The sequence below is a fragment of the Phyllobates terribilis genome, unplaced genomic scaffold (assembly GCF_046119375.1).
Source record: "Phyllobates terribilis strain yellow unplaced genomic scaffold, ASM4611937v1 Scaffold_1__5_contigs__length_1240528914, whole genome shotgun sequence".
NCBI lineage: Eukaryota > Metazoa > Chordata > Amphibia > Anura > Dendrobatidae > Phyllobates > Phyllobates terribilis.
In genome coordinates, this window is record NW_027362761.1 from 767,289,994 (window position 1) to 767,302,883 (window position 12,890).

Here is a 12,890-nt window from a genome sequence, read left to right on the forward strand (position 1 = left end):
GAGAAAAAAAATTTGAATTGCCAGAGTTGCATTTTTTCTTGGTTGCAGCAACAGCGAAAAAAAGTCAATGAGCGGCCGAAACTCCAATATCTAGTCAAAATGGTATAACTAAAAACATCAACTTACCATGCAAAAAAATCAAGCCCTCAAACAACTCTATTGACAAACAAGTGAAAATAATACACATCTTACGAATTTCTGGATTTTTTTTTCACCACAAAAAATAAACAGTACATGTTTGGTATCACCATAATTATACTGAACTGAAGAATTGCTGAATTGCATTTTTTTCACCACACTTAGATTTTTTTTACCTTTTTCCAGTACATTGAATAGTAAAATGAATGGCGTCATTCAAAACTACATCTCATCCCACAAAATGTAAGCCCCTATGCAGCTATGTGGACAGAAAAATGAAAAAGCTATGGCTTTTGGAAGGAGAATAATAAAAACAAAGTGTAAAAATGGATATAATATCGTAGACAGAAAATATCATGCAAAATGCTTTTAGTAAAATGGCTATAATAATTATTATCCCTGCACTGGAGTAAAAGGTGATGTTCCATGATTTGATATATTTATTACACTAATAAAATTATATGTCTGGGGGTTTGTATAAAGGAGCACAGACATGTGTTTGAAGTCAGGCTTATAAAATATCCAACTTTTTAATAATCTGGGAAATAAATTGTTGTTATAAGTTTTCTTTGTGGTTGAAAGTCATTCTAACAAATAATAAAGTAAATCTGAGACATGTTTAACATCTTTTATGGACTTTCTAAATAGTAGGATGTTCTTTAGTGCTTAACCATGAAGCTATCCAGACGATTTAGGGACTTTTATCATTTTTTCCCACTAGATGCAGCTCGTATGTGTCTTGTTCCCATAATAATGTCACACTACTAATGAGTTGACGTTATTCTGTAAAATGCAGTAAAAGCAGGAGTATAGCTAAAGGAGCTGGAGAGTTTGCAGTTGGAATCACAAATGACTCCTAACCACAGGTGATACCAATTTTATAAATGGCCCACGGAAGGTAGGGCCCTATTATGAATTTTCATTAAAGCTGTATAACTTCAAGTTACGCCTAAAAATTAAAGTCTAAAAATAATAATTTGTTTAACACTAAAAATGAAAATAGTTGATTGCCAATTTATAATGTTGACAAAACTTACTTTTGGAGCCCCAAATTAAATTAGATGTATATTATCACTAATGCAGTCTTATAATTTTTCAGATTTCAATGTTGTACCTAAAATATGTATATTTTAAAAATCCTACTTGACATTTAGATGTATGTATTCGAACCAGATTGACCACATTGAAAATAACTGATGTTGAGAGGATGCAGGATTTGGCATGTTACGTTTCCAAATATTCGATCCTCTTTTTGTGTGGAGAGAGAACTTTTTTTGACTGAGGGGTCTGGTAAAATTGTAGTTGTCTAGGTCATACATTTATTTTTTGCTGTTAAATAAATACTAAATTAATATTAATCCATTGTTTCAAAAATATTTTTATTCTGGTAAAATAAAAATAAATATCATAATACCAACTAATTCAGTATTAATTCATGCTCGGTACAAAAATAAATGGCTGCCACTCAAATTAAATTAATAAATCTAATGAACAATCTAAGACAATATATTCTCTCATTTTTATTCAATTGCTGTATATTTTTACAAAAAAAAGGAATAATAGTAGGAAAGGGTCTTCAAGAGGTTTTGTTTTTACATTCTACATATAAAACCTAATGGAGCAATTTGGTAAAAAAAAAATAATAGAGAATCCCAAAAGTAATTACATATATTGATTGAATATTTTTGTCTGTCTCATGTTACAAAATTAATATAACATTTCTACTAACCTCTAGGGAGCAGTCAAAAAGGTATCTCTCCCTATCTCTCTGTACTGGGAATCAGCTGGACCCAATTAGTATGTTCTAATCATGAGAATCACCTCATATTCCAATTCATTTGGCATAGGTTCAAGTGGGACATTTATTGCAGAAGTTTCTGTGATAGTCACATACATTTGAATAAGTTTTGAATAAATTCATGTTTGCAAGAATTTATGCAAAAAAATGGCAATATGTGAATATACTCTCAAATTTTTTTTTTATTAGCTTTCAAATCTCAATAAAAGAGGTGCAGATTGCTGATGACGTAACATAACAGCCTAGCAATGATAGTCATCTTCAAAAAGGTCACAAAGGCCCATCTTGGTAAATTTTTCTCAATATTCTTCTCTGTAATTCGTGTTATTGAACCGGAATCTGTCACATCAGAAAATACTATTTACTTGCAGATGTGCAGTCAATCTGCAGGTAATTAGCTTTACAATCCTACCTGGCTGCCTTACTGAAAGTGCGGCTACTGGGAGAAAATGAACTTATTTCCTTCCTTGAGTAACTGGCTTTCAGTCATAGGGACAGTATAGGGAACAATTACATTGAACAATTACAGGGCAGTTGTAATCACTCCCTGTTAGGAATCGTGTTTCTGTGCTCCCATCTGGGAATGGAGCAGGTCCGATGCTACGCTACTCCGGTCGCATGCGCCGCCATTGTTCTGACCCTGGAGGCGGAGTTACTATACGTGCACAGAGACTGTCCCAATCTTATGGAGCATTGCGTTCTGGTGTTGTAGGATGTGTGAGGATGCGAGACGCTGTGATTTCTCCGGTTGCCAGGCAACGCAGGATGCTGCGGTGTTTGGCACTATGCAGTGGTGGGATGTTGTCCATTCTGCTGTTCAAACTAGCAGGGATTGACTGTCTGGGGATGATTGGGAGGTATTCAACACCAGATCATTAGGCGGGCTATTTAACCCTGTCCACTGCTCAGTCTTTTGCTATTTATTGCAGTTCCTATGTGCTGGGTGGTGAGTGGTGCTAGCATTAGTGTTGCTTTTTTTTTTGAGGTTTTCTCATTTTCTCTCCTGGCTTCACTCCCTGGGGTTCTTGCAGAGGTACTAACCTGGTTCTTGACTAGGCAGCGACCGCGTCACCAGATGCCAGCTGTCCGGCGACTGTCGGCCTGGGAAGGGTTCTGCCAAAGTCCCCCTTCCATTTACTGGGAGCTGGGTGAAGAGTATTCCTGGCCCTCAAGTGCTCGCCTAGCTGTGCAGCTAGGAGCCAAGTGCATCTGTGGCTGCGCCGGGAATTGGATGTTTCGCCCCCAGCAGTTCGCCCCCAGCAATTCGCCCCCGGGTACATTTCACCCCCGCACATTTCGTCCCCAGCATTTGGCCCCCAGGATGTTTTGCCCCCGCACATCTCACGCCCGCACAGATCGCCCCCAGTTCGAAACGTCCGGGGGCAAAACGTGAGGGGGCAAAATGTGCGGGGGCGAATCTTCCTGGGGGTGAAATGATAGGGGCGAAATGTATCTGGGGGCGAACAGATGGGGGCGAACTGCTGGGGGCAAATTGTTGGGGGCGAAACTTCCTATAACCGGCTGCGCCTTTGCTGGTTTGGTGCCAGTCTTGCTGAGTTCCTCTGCACAGCGCATAATAGAATAACCAGCCATATATATATAAAAATAATGGATCTGGTTAAGCAGCTAACTGACCACATGCATGATCTTCTGGGAATGTTCCAGGATTTGGTGGGCACTGTGAACCGGCACAGCCAGACCCTGGCTCAAGGGGTCCCCCAACATATGCAAGTTCTAACCCCAGTCCTGCAGCGGGGGTCATTCCTATAGAACCTAAGGTGCATTTGCCTGATTTTTTGGGGGGAGATCAGAAACAATTTAATAATTTTAAGGAAGGGTAACATAACATAGTTTTTAAGGTTGAAGGAAGACTAAGTCCATCTAGTTCAACCCATAGCCTAACATGTTGATCCAGAGGAAGGCAAAAGAAAAACATGTGGCAAACACTAAGCTCCACATTGGGGAAAAAAATTCCTTCCCGACTCCATACGACAATCAGACTAGTTCCCTGGATCAACGCCCTATCAAAGAATCTAGTATTTATAACCTGTAATATTATACTTTTCAAGAAAGGCATCCATGCCCTTCTTAAATTTTAACAGTGAATCACTCATTACAAGTTATATTTCCAACTTTGCCCTGTTTCCTCCGGGAATGAAGGTACTCATGTGGGTCTTGTTATTTCCCTTCTTAGAGGGGATCCCCAGTCTTGGGCATTTTGATTACCCTCAGGGTCACCCATACTCTCATTAGTGGATGAGTTTTTTAAGGCTTTGGGGCAGATTTATGATAAACCGGACCGGGTGGTCTTAGCTGAATCCCATCTTAAGGCATTGTGCCAGTGGGACCTCACTGTGGAGGACTACTGCTCCCAATTTCGTAGGTGGGCCATAGAGGCTGGATGGAACAATGCTGCTCTTCGTAGTACTTTCCTGTCTGGGCTTAATGAACATATTAAAGATATGCTAGTGCACCACTCTCGTCCCTGGCCGTTGGAGGCTGCCATGACTTTAGCTGTGCGACTTGATCGGAGCATACGGGAGGGATGTCAAGAAAAATCGTCCCTCGGGCGGAGTTCATCCATACTCTCTGCAGGTCCAGAGGCTGAGGGAGAACCCATGCAGCTTTGTGGAGTTGGTACCTGTCAGGAGTCAAGGCAGCAAAGATGGCATCGGCGGTAAACAACCGTGCCTAACTGGGCTCGGGGATCCCCATTTAGGTGCTCAGGTACCCCTATCACAGAAATTACTTTTACCTATTGTTATCACATTTTGCAGTAAGAGTGTGGAGGGTTATGCTTTTGTTGATTGCGGGGCTGAGATAAGTTTTTTATATGCTGCCACGGCCAAGGCATTGGAGGTTCCTCTTATCTCCTTGGATGCTTCTGTGTCACCCTGGCCTGGATGCCACAAGTGTAATTAAAGCTGTGTCTGAGAGCAGGGGGGAGGTTCTCTAGTCAGGGGAACATTAGCATGCAATGCCTCCTGTCTCAGGCCAGTAGGGGGAGCAGGCTGCCCTATAAAAGCTGGTGCTGAGGGCAGGGTTAGGGAGAACTGGATGGCCTGTCTCAGCATTGAGACTTGTCCCAGAGCAGAACAGGGACAGACAGTTGCACTGCACCTAAGAGGAAGTGTGGCAGGAGGAGAGCCACAAGCCAGAGACAAGAGGCGAAGAGAGCCTGTCTTGGCAGAAAGAGGACTTAATTTACCAGACTTTGGTGTCTGAGGCTGGAAGGATTCCACATCCTCCAGCAGAGAACCAGTCTGCAAGGGACTGTATATTCCTTGGCCTAAGAAGCCTGGAGGCCCTGCCACAACCGAAGGGACCAGTAAAGCCGTACAAGGCTGGGAGCAGAAAGGAACCCACGTCGCAGGCCATACAGGCGAGAATACACGGAAAGCTCGGAAACGTGGGCTGTTACCCTATAACGAGGAGATAGCCAGAAGGAGCGCAGAAAGCATGGTAGGCCTACACCCTCACCCTGACCAGGGGCAATTTCCCCGTTGCTCTCAGACATCCAGGTCCCCTCCTAGCTGGGACTGTTTATGGGTCAGTTTACCTGTTTCAGTAAAGACCCTGGACTGCAACTTGTTGTCTGTGTGCTCCTTGCTCCTCCAGCACTATCAGCACCGGGACTCTCACTACCATCACTCCCACCATCCACTACATTGCCCTGGGGCCGCACTCTTCCCGTGGGGAGTCACACCATCCCAGCTGCATATATCATCAGCCCCAGCGGTCTGCCCTGCAGCGGCGGTTCCTGATGACCGCAAATCCACGGGTGGCGTAGTCGTACAAAACCAACAGCACATAACAGACTACCACTGGCCTGACCACCCTGAGCCACGGAACCGGGTTGCCACTACTACTCCCATTGTTCCCCTATGGCCCGGATCCGAGTGCCCCATGGCCCAGGGGGTGAGTCAGCTTTGGCGTAGTCGGCAGGATTTCGTGCCCGCAACCACCGGGTACTGCGTGCCTGAAAAAGACTTTTGTAACTTACCTGTGGCGAAGTTTCCCGCCGTCCGGAGTTGTTTCCCGCCATCCGGAGCCGATTCCCGCCATCAGACGCCATCTTGGACCGTTTCCCGCCGTCTTCTGCCGTCTTCCCGCCATCCGCAGCTGTTTCCCGCCATCGGACGCCATCTTCAGGACGCCGCGCTGGAAGAAGAGGGGCGTGGACGTCAAAACCGCGCGAGATCCGAAGCTCCGCCCCACGCACCGATGCTGCGCAAGGTCCTGGAAGGGAGAGAGAGCGACGCTGACGTCATCGGACGCGACGCCAGGTCCTCGTCCATAGCAGCAGCAGCGGAGCCGCGGCCTACAGAAGAGGATCGTCGGAAGGTAGGCCACGCTTGACTAGGGGGGAGGAAGATGTCGGACACAGAGGCCCCCACTACCACCAACGCAGCTGCAGCAGCGGTGATGCCCTTTTCCCTGCCCTACATCCCTGGAGCGGCCTGACTGCCCAAGTACTCAGGGGAGCCCCATGCCCTAACTGACTTTAAGGAAAGGCTGTACAGTTTGTTCCAGGTTTACCCCCTGACAGAGGAACAGAAGGTCAGCATATTAACAGGGCAGTTAACTGGCGCAGCCCAGAGGGAGGTAAAATCATGGCCCACTGAGGAGAAAAGGACTGTAAAGGGTATTCTGGCCCAGCTGCGGGGTACCTTTGACACACGTACCTCCGCTGAGATTAAAATGAGGTTCTATGGATGTAAGCAGCGGGCACAGGACAGCATCAGAGACTATGCTCTAAATCTGCAGGAAGCCTTGAGGGCTATCCAACAAACTGACCCTGGCAGTGTGCAGGAAACGGATAAACTGCTAACAGAACAATTTATAGAAGGTCTGCTGTCTAGCGCCCACAGGGCCCAGCTGCGCCTCATGTTCTTTCAGAACCCAGACCTGACCTTTGCCCAATTTAAGGACAGGGCCATAAGGGTGCTCCGTGAATCTGCAACCAGTGGCGCTATAAACCCCCGGCGCCCTGCTCTCACCAACCACCAGGAGGCGGTGCCCTCCTCTATGGATCCCGTGGGGGCTGATGCACAGGCCCTGAACCAAGCCCCGTCGAAAGACCTGCACCACCAAGTCCAGGAGCTGACCAGGAGCGTCGCGGCATTGACCAGGACCGTCCAGGCATTGCAATTGGAGCCGTCAAGACCCATCGAGCTGGCTTCAAGTCCGGAGGATGTCCCGTGGTATCGACAGAGGAGGATCCCGTCATTCCGAGGGAGGCCCACAGACCGCTACGCAGAGGATGGACAGCCCATTTGCCGTCGATGCAACCAGCCCGGACACATTTCCAGGTACTGTAATTTAAACGGGTCCAACCTGGGGCAGAGGGCCAACCCCCAGGCATAAGATCACCAGGCCCTTACAATTGGCGTAATAAGTACGTTGGGGGGCGCCCGGTTTTACCCGTGGTGCTGGACGGTATCCCCATGAGCGCCTTGCTGGATACTGGGTCACAAGTAACCACTATCCCTTATGTACTTTTTAAGCAGTATTGGACTGATGCTGATATCACACGGTATCCAGACAGTAACTTGAGCATCATCGCCAGTAATGGCTTACCCGTGCCGCAGATGGGGTTCAAGGAGATGACCATTAAAATTGGTAAAGTTGAACTGCCGGCACAGGGAGTGATTATTGTGGACATTGACCGTCGTGAAAGTCACCCTAAAATAACTGTGGGTACTAACGTAATTGAAAATTGTCTTTCAGAGGTAATTGTAATCTTACAACAGGTGGCGGTGAATGCTAGTTCCAGCCAACAGAGAGTCCTCAACAAGGAGATAAAAGCCCTGATGAGACGGCAGCAGGTAGAACTGTCTGGTGGTGAGATCGGTAGCGTAAGACTGAGTGACCCATTCCCCATTTCCATGCCTCCCAAAAGTGAAATGATGGTCTGGTGTCGGACTGCAATCGGGTTGAGAGGTAGAGACTACCAAACCATGGTTGAACCCGTGTACTCAGACAGCAGGCCCACCATTTTGACAGCCCGGGGGGTAGTTGTTGTCCGTCATGGGAGGGTGCCCGTCCGCATCCTCAACATTGGGGAGAGGGAGGTACACTTACCCAGGTACGCTACACTCGCCAAGCTGTTTGTGGTCGAACACAAAGCTATCAGGGCCGTGGATCCCTTGCCTCCATCTCCTCAGGCGGAGGGTAATGGCTCCCAGAAACAAAAGGAGGACTGGTGCCAGAAACTCCATGTGGGTGCTGACTCCACTCCCCTGCACCAAAAACAAGGAGTCTACCGGGTGGTACAGGAGTACGAGAGAGTCTTTAGTAAGCACCCGCTAGACTTCGGCAGAGTAAAAGGGATAGAACACCACATCCCCACAGGGAGCCACCCACCAATAAAGGAGAGACACAGACCTGTACCCCCCGCACATTATCAGAACGCAAAGGGCATGCTAAGAGAGATGAAAGAAGCTGGGGTCATTAGAGACAGCTGTAGCCCCTGGGCAGCCCCCTTGGTTCTGGTCAAAAAGAAAGACGGCACCATGAGAATGTGCGTCGACTATAGACAAATCAACCGTATCACCCACAAAGACGCATATCCGCTGCCTAGAATAGAGGAGTCTTTAGCCGCACTAAAATCAGCTAACTTCTTTTCTACTTTGGACCTTACTAGCGGGTACTGGCAGGTTCCTGTGGCAGAGGCTGACAAGGAGAAGACCGCCTTCACCCCCCCCATGGGACTGAGTGAGTTCAACTGTATGCCCTTCGGGCTCTGCAACGCACCAGGGACCTTCCAGCGGCTGATGGAATGCTGTCTAGGGCACCGAAACTTCGAGACGGTCCTCCTTTACCTGGACGACGTGATCGTCTATTCAAAGACCTACGAGGACCATCTAAAGCACCTGGCCGAGGTGTTCGAAGCCCTGGCAGGCTACGGCCTGAAGGTGAAACCATCGAAGTGTCACCTGCTGAAACCAAAGGTCCAGTACCTAGGGCACGTGGTAAGCGCGGAAGGAGTGGCCCCCGACCCTGACAAGGTCACGGCAATCAAGAGCTGGCCAAGCCCCTCGAACATCAAAGAGGTGAGACAGTTTCTCGGGTTGGTAGGCTACTACCGAAGGTTCATCCCCGGGTTCACTAAGATGGCAGCTCCTATGCAGGACCTCCTGATCGGACAGTCTAAGTCCAGAAGTCAAAAGCCACCCTTCAAGTGGGATAAACCAGAAGAGGAGTCCTTCCACCAGTTGAAGATGGCCCTCACGGGGGATGAGATCCTGGCCTACCCTGATTATGGCCAGCCTTTTATTCTCCAGACGGACGCCAGTAATGTGGGACTGGGAGCCGTACTGTCCCAAAACCAACAGGGCAGAGAAAGGGTGATCACGTACGCCAGCCGGAAGCTGAGACCCACCGAGAGGAACCCGGAGAATTACAGCTCCTTCAAGGTAGAATTCTTGGCGGTGGTGTGGGCCGTGACGGAACGCTTCAAGCATTACCTGGCCTCCGCAAAGTTCACCGTGTACACGGACAACAACCCGTTGACACACCTGGACAATGCAAGACTGGGTGCCCTAGAACAGCGGTGGATGGCCCGTCTCTCCAACTATGACTTCGTGATCAAGTACCGGGCCAGCAAAACCAATGCCAACGCTGATGCCCTATCAAGGATGCCTCACTTACCTGAAGGTGACGAAGACCCAGAAGAGCTGGAGGAGGTAGAACTCCCCGCGTTTCACCGGTATGGAGCCGCTCAACACTCTCACCGTGTGAAGGAGGAGGATCTAACAACCGTGATGATCAATCCACTACCTCACCACAGCTGGGCCGAGACCCAAGATAGTGACCCTGCCATCCGCCTGGTGAAAGATCTGCTGACCCAGGAAGACGCCCGCATGAATCCGGATGCCCCAGAGGAAACCAAGCAGCTATGGAAAGAGAAGAGCAAGCTGTTCCTCTACGAAGGCAAGTTGTGCAGAAGGATTGTCAACCACCGGACGCACGAGCTGACCTGGCAAGTCGTGGTCCCAAGGCGGGATGCAGCTATGGTCTTGGGGGCTTACCATGACAGAGTGGGACACTTCGGTTGGAAGAAATTGGAGTTCCTGCTAAGAGGAAGGTTCTTTTGGGTCGGCATGAGAGGAGCTGTAGAAAAGTGGTGCAGAGACTGTGGCCCTTGTCACCTGAGGAGGAAGGACCGCACCAGCCAGAAGACACCCTTGAGGCCCATCATCACCACGCAGCCTCTTGAGCTGGTAGCTCTGGACCACGTCAAATTGGCTCCAAGCCGGTCTGGATACATCTATGTCCTGACAATCGTGGACCACTATTCCCGTTTTCTAGTGGTGGTCCCGGTAAAGGACTTGACAGCCCAAACAGCGGCCAGAGCCTTCCAGCAATATTTCTGCCGTTCACACGGGTATCCGGAACAGGTCCTGACATACCAGGGTCCAGCGTTCGAGGCTGAAATCTTCCAGGAGTTCTGCAACCTCTATGGCTGTAAGAAGATTCTTACAACGCCTTACCACCCCCAAACTAACGGGATGTGTGAGAAGATGAACAATATAGTCATTGATCTCCTGAAGACGTTGCCCCTGGAGGAACGCAGCCTGTGGCCAGAAAAACTGCCGGACCTGATAGACCTATACAACAATATCCCGGTGAATGCTACAAACTGCACCCCGGCTTACCTGATGCGAGCTAGACCAGGTAAGCTGCCCGTAGACCTGGAGATGGGAGTCCTAATACCTGAGGACACCTCCCTGGATGCAGACTGGGATACGGAAAGGCAACTGCAGTACAAGAAGGTACAGGAGAGTGTGGAGAAGAGCCTGGCCCAGGTGAGAGAGAGGCAAGAAAAACTCTTCAATCAACACACCCCTGCTGGTCCCCTAGAACCTGGTGAGCAAGTCCTAAAGCGAAAAAGAAGGCTACATAAGTTGGACGACCAGTGGGAAAGGGAACCCTACACCGTACTGCAGTCTGACCACGACAACCCAAAGGTGTGCGTAATTACCAAGGACGGAGGAGAAACCACTAGTGTCGTCTCCAGAGACCACCTCAAAAGATGCCCCGAGCAACTCCGTAGTGCAGAAGAGGATCAGAGTGACCTTGAACCCGCAGAGGACAAGGAAGAAATGATCAGCACCGTTCTCGGAGAGTTCCCTCAGTCCTGGACTCGCATAAATGATGCCATAGTGGTACCTGTCCTGCATTTCCTGCAACCGGCACAGCAACAACCAACACCAGAGCCGGAAGGTGAAGAGGAGCAAGCAGTTCCAGAGGCAGAAGAGCCTGTACCAGCAGCCCAGGAGAGTCAACCCTCTGCTGACAGTGAGCCTGCCATGCCTGCGGTAAGCCAAAGGACCCGCAGACAGCTGCCTGCCCTACCTGTACACCCAGCAGGTAGCTGTACCCCTAACGCTAGTGGGGAAAGCCAGGTTGGTCCACCACCAGACAGTGGGCTACGTAGGTCAACCAGGAGCACAAAGGGGCAGATACCCGCTCGCTGGAGAATATAGAGCGCGCTAAAATTGTAAATAACCTTGTTGCCAAATGTTAAAATGTTTGCCAAAGTTACCTGCATGTTTATTAATAGTGTGTTTCAGTTTCTTGTAGCTACCGTAACGACTCAAAGGTTATGGACTTTTTATAACCGGGACCTTGTATGGACTGCGTTTGGAGCCTAACCAAGGAATGAACTAAGACTGTGAAGGACTTGGGGTAGGACAGACCCCCACCTGGTTAAGGCTCCCCGTTGAGTTGGTGATATGGACACCCGGTCACAGGCCACACTGTGACCTTAAGAACTCAATTTGTGCGTCGTCTGTCTATTAATGTTTTATTGTTATGCATATTGTCTTTGTTTACTGTTTAGTCCCGGAGTACTAAATTTCACTAGGGGGGAATGTGTCACCCTGGCCTGGATGCCACAAGTGTAATTAAAGCTGTGTCTGAGAGCAGGGGGGAGGTTCTCTAGTCAGGGGAAAATTAGCATGCAATGCCTCCTGTCTCAGGCCAGTAGGGGGAGCAGGCTGCCCCTATAAAAGCTGGTGCTGAGGGCAGGGTTAGGGAGAACTGGATGGCCTGTCTCAGCATTGAGACTTGTCCCAGAGCAGAACAGGGACAGACAGTTGCACTGCACCTAAGAGGAAGTGTGGCAGGAGGAGAGCCACAAGCCAGAGACAAGAGGCGAAGAGAGCCTGTCTTGGCAGAAAGAGGACTTAATTTACCAGACTTTGGTGTCTGAGGCTGGAAGGATTCCACATCCTCCAGCAGAGAACCAGTCCGTAAGGGACTGTATATTCCTTGGCTTAAGAAGCCTGGAGGCCCTGCCACAACTGAAGGGACCAGTAAAGCCGTACAAGGCTGGGAGCAGAAAGGAACCCACGTCGCAGGCCATACAGGCGAGAATACACGGAAAGCTCGGAAACGTGGGCTGTTACCCTATAACGAGGAGATAGCCAGAAGGAGCGCAGAAAGCACGGTAGGCCTACACCCTCACCCTGACCAGGGCCAATTTCCCCGTTGCTCTCAGACATCCAGGTCCCCTCCTAGCTGGGACTGTTTATGGGTCAGTTTACCTGTTTCAGTAAAGACCCTGGACTGCAACTTGTTGTCTGTGTGCTCCTTGCTCCTCCAGCACTATCAGCACCGGGACTCTCACTACCATCACTCCCACCATCCACTACACTGCCCTGGGGCCGCACTCTTCCCATGGGGAGTCACACCATCCCAGCTGCATATATCATCAGCCCCAGCGGTCTGCCCTGCAGCAGCGGTTCCTGATGACCGCAAATCCACGGGTGGCGTAGTCGTACAAAACCAACAGCACATAACAGACTACCACTGGCCTGACCACCCTGAGCCACGGAACCGGGTTGCCACTACTACTCCCATCGTTCCCCTATGGCCCGGATCCGAGTGCCCCACGGCCCAGGGGGTGAGTCACTTCCATAACATTGAAGAGAAAAGAAAGGTACAT

General features: G+C 49.2%; 1 protein-coding gene across 4 annotated transcripts in view; it reads left to right on the forward strand.

The window, feature by feature from the left end:
- Positions 1 to 12,890, forward strand: part of NRG1 (neuregulin 1) — a 1,026,251-nt gene that overhangs the window by 743,256 nt on the left and 270,105 nt on the right. The gene's annotated exons all lie outside the window — the stretch shown is intronic.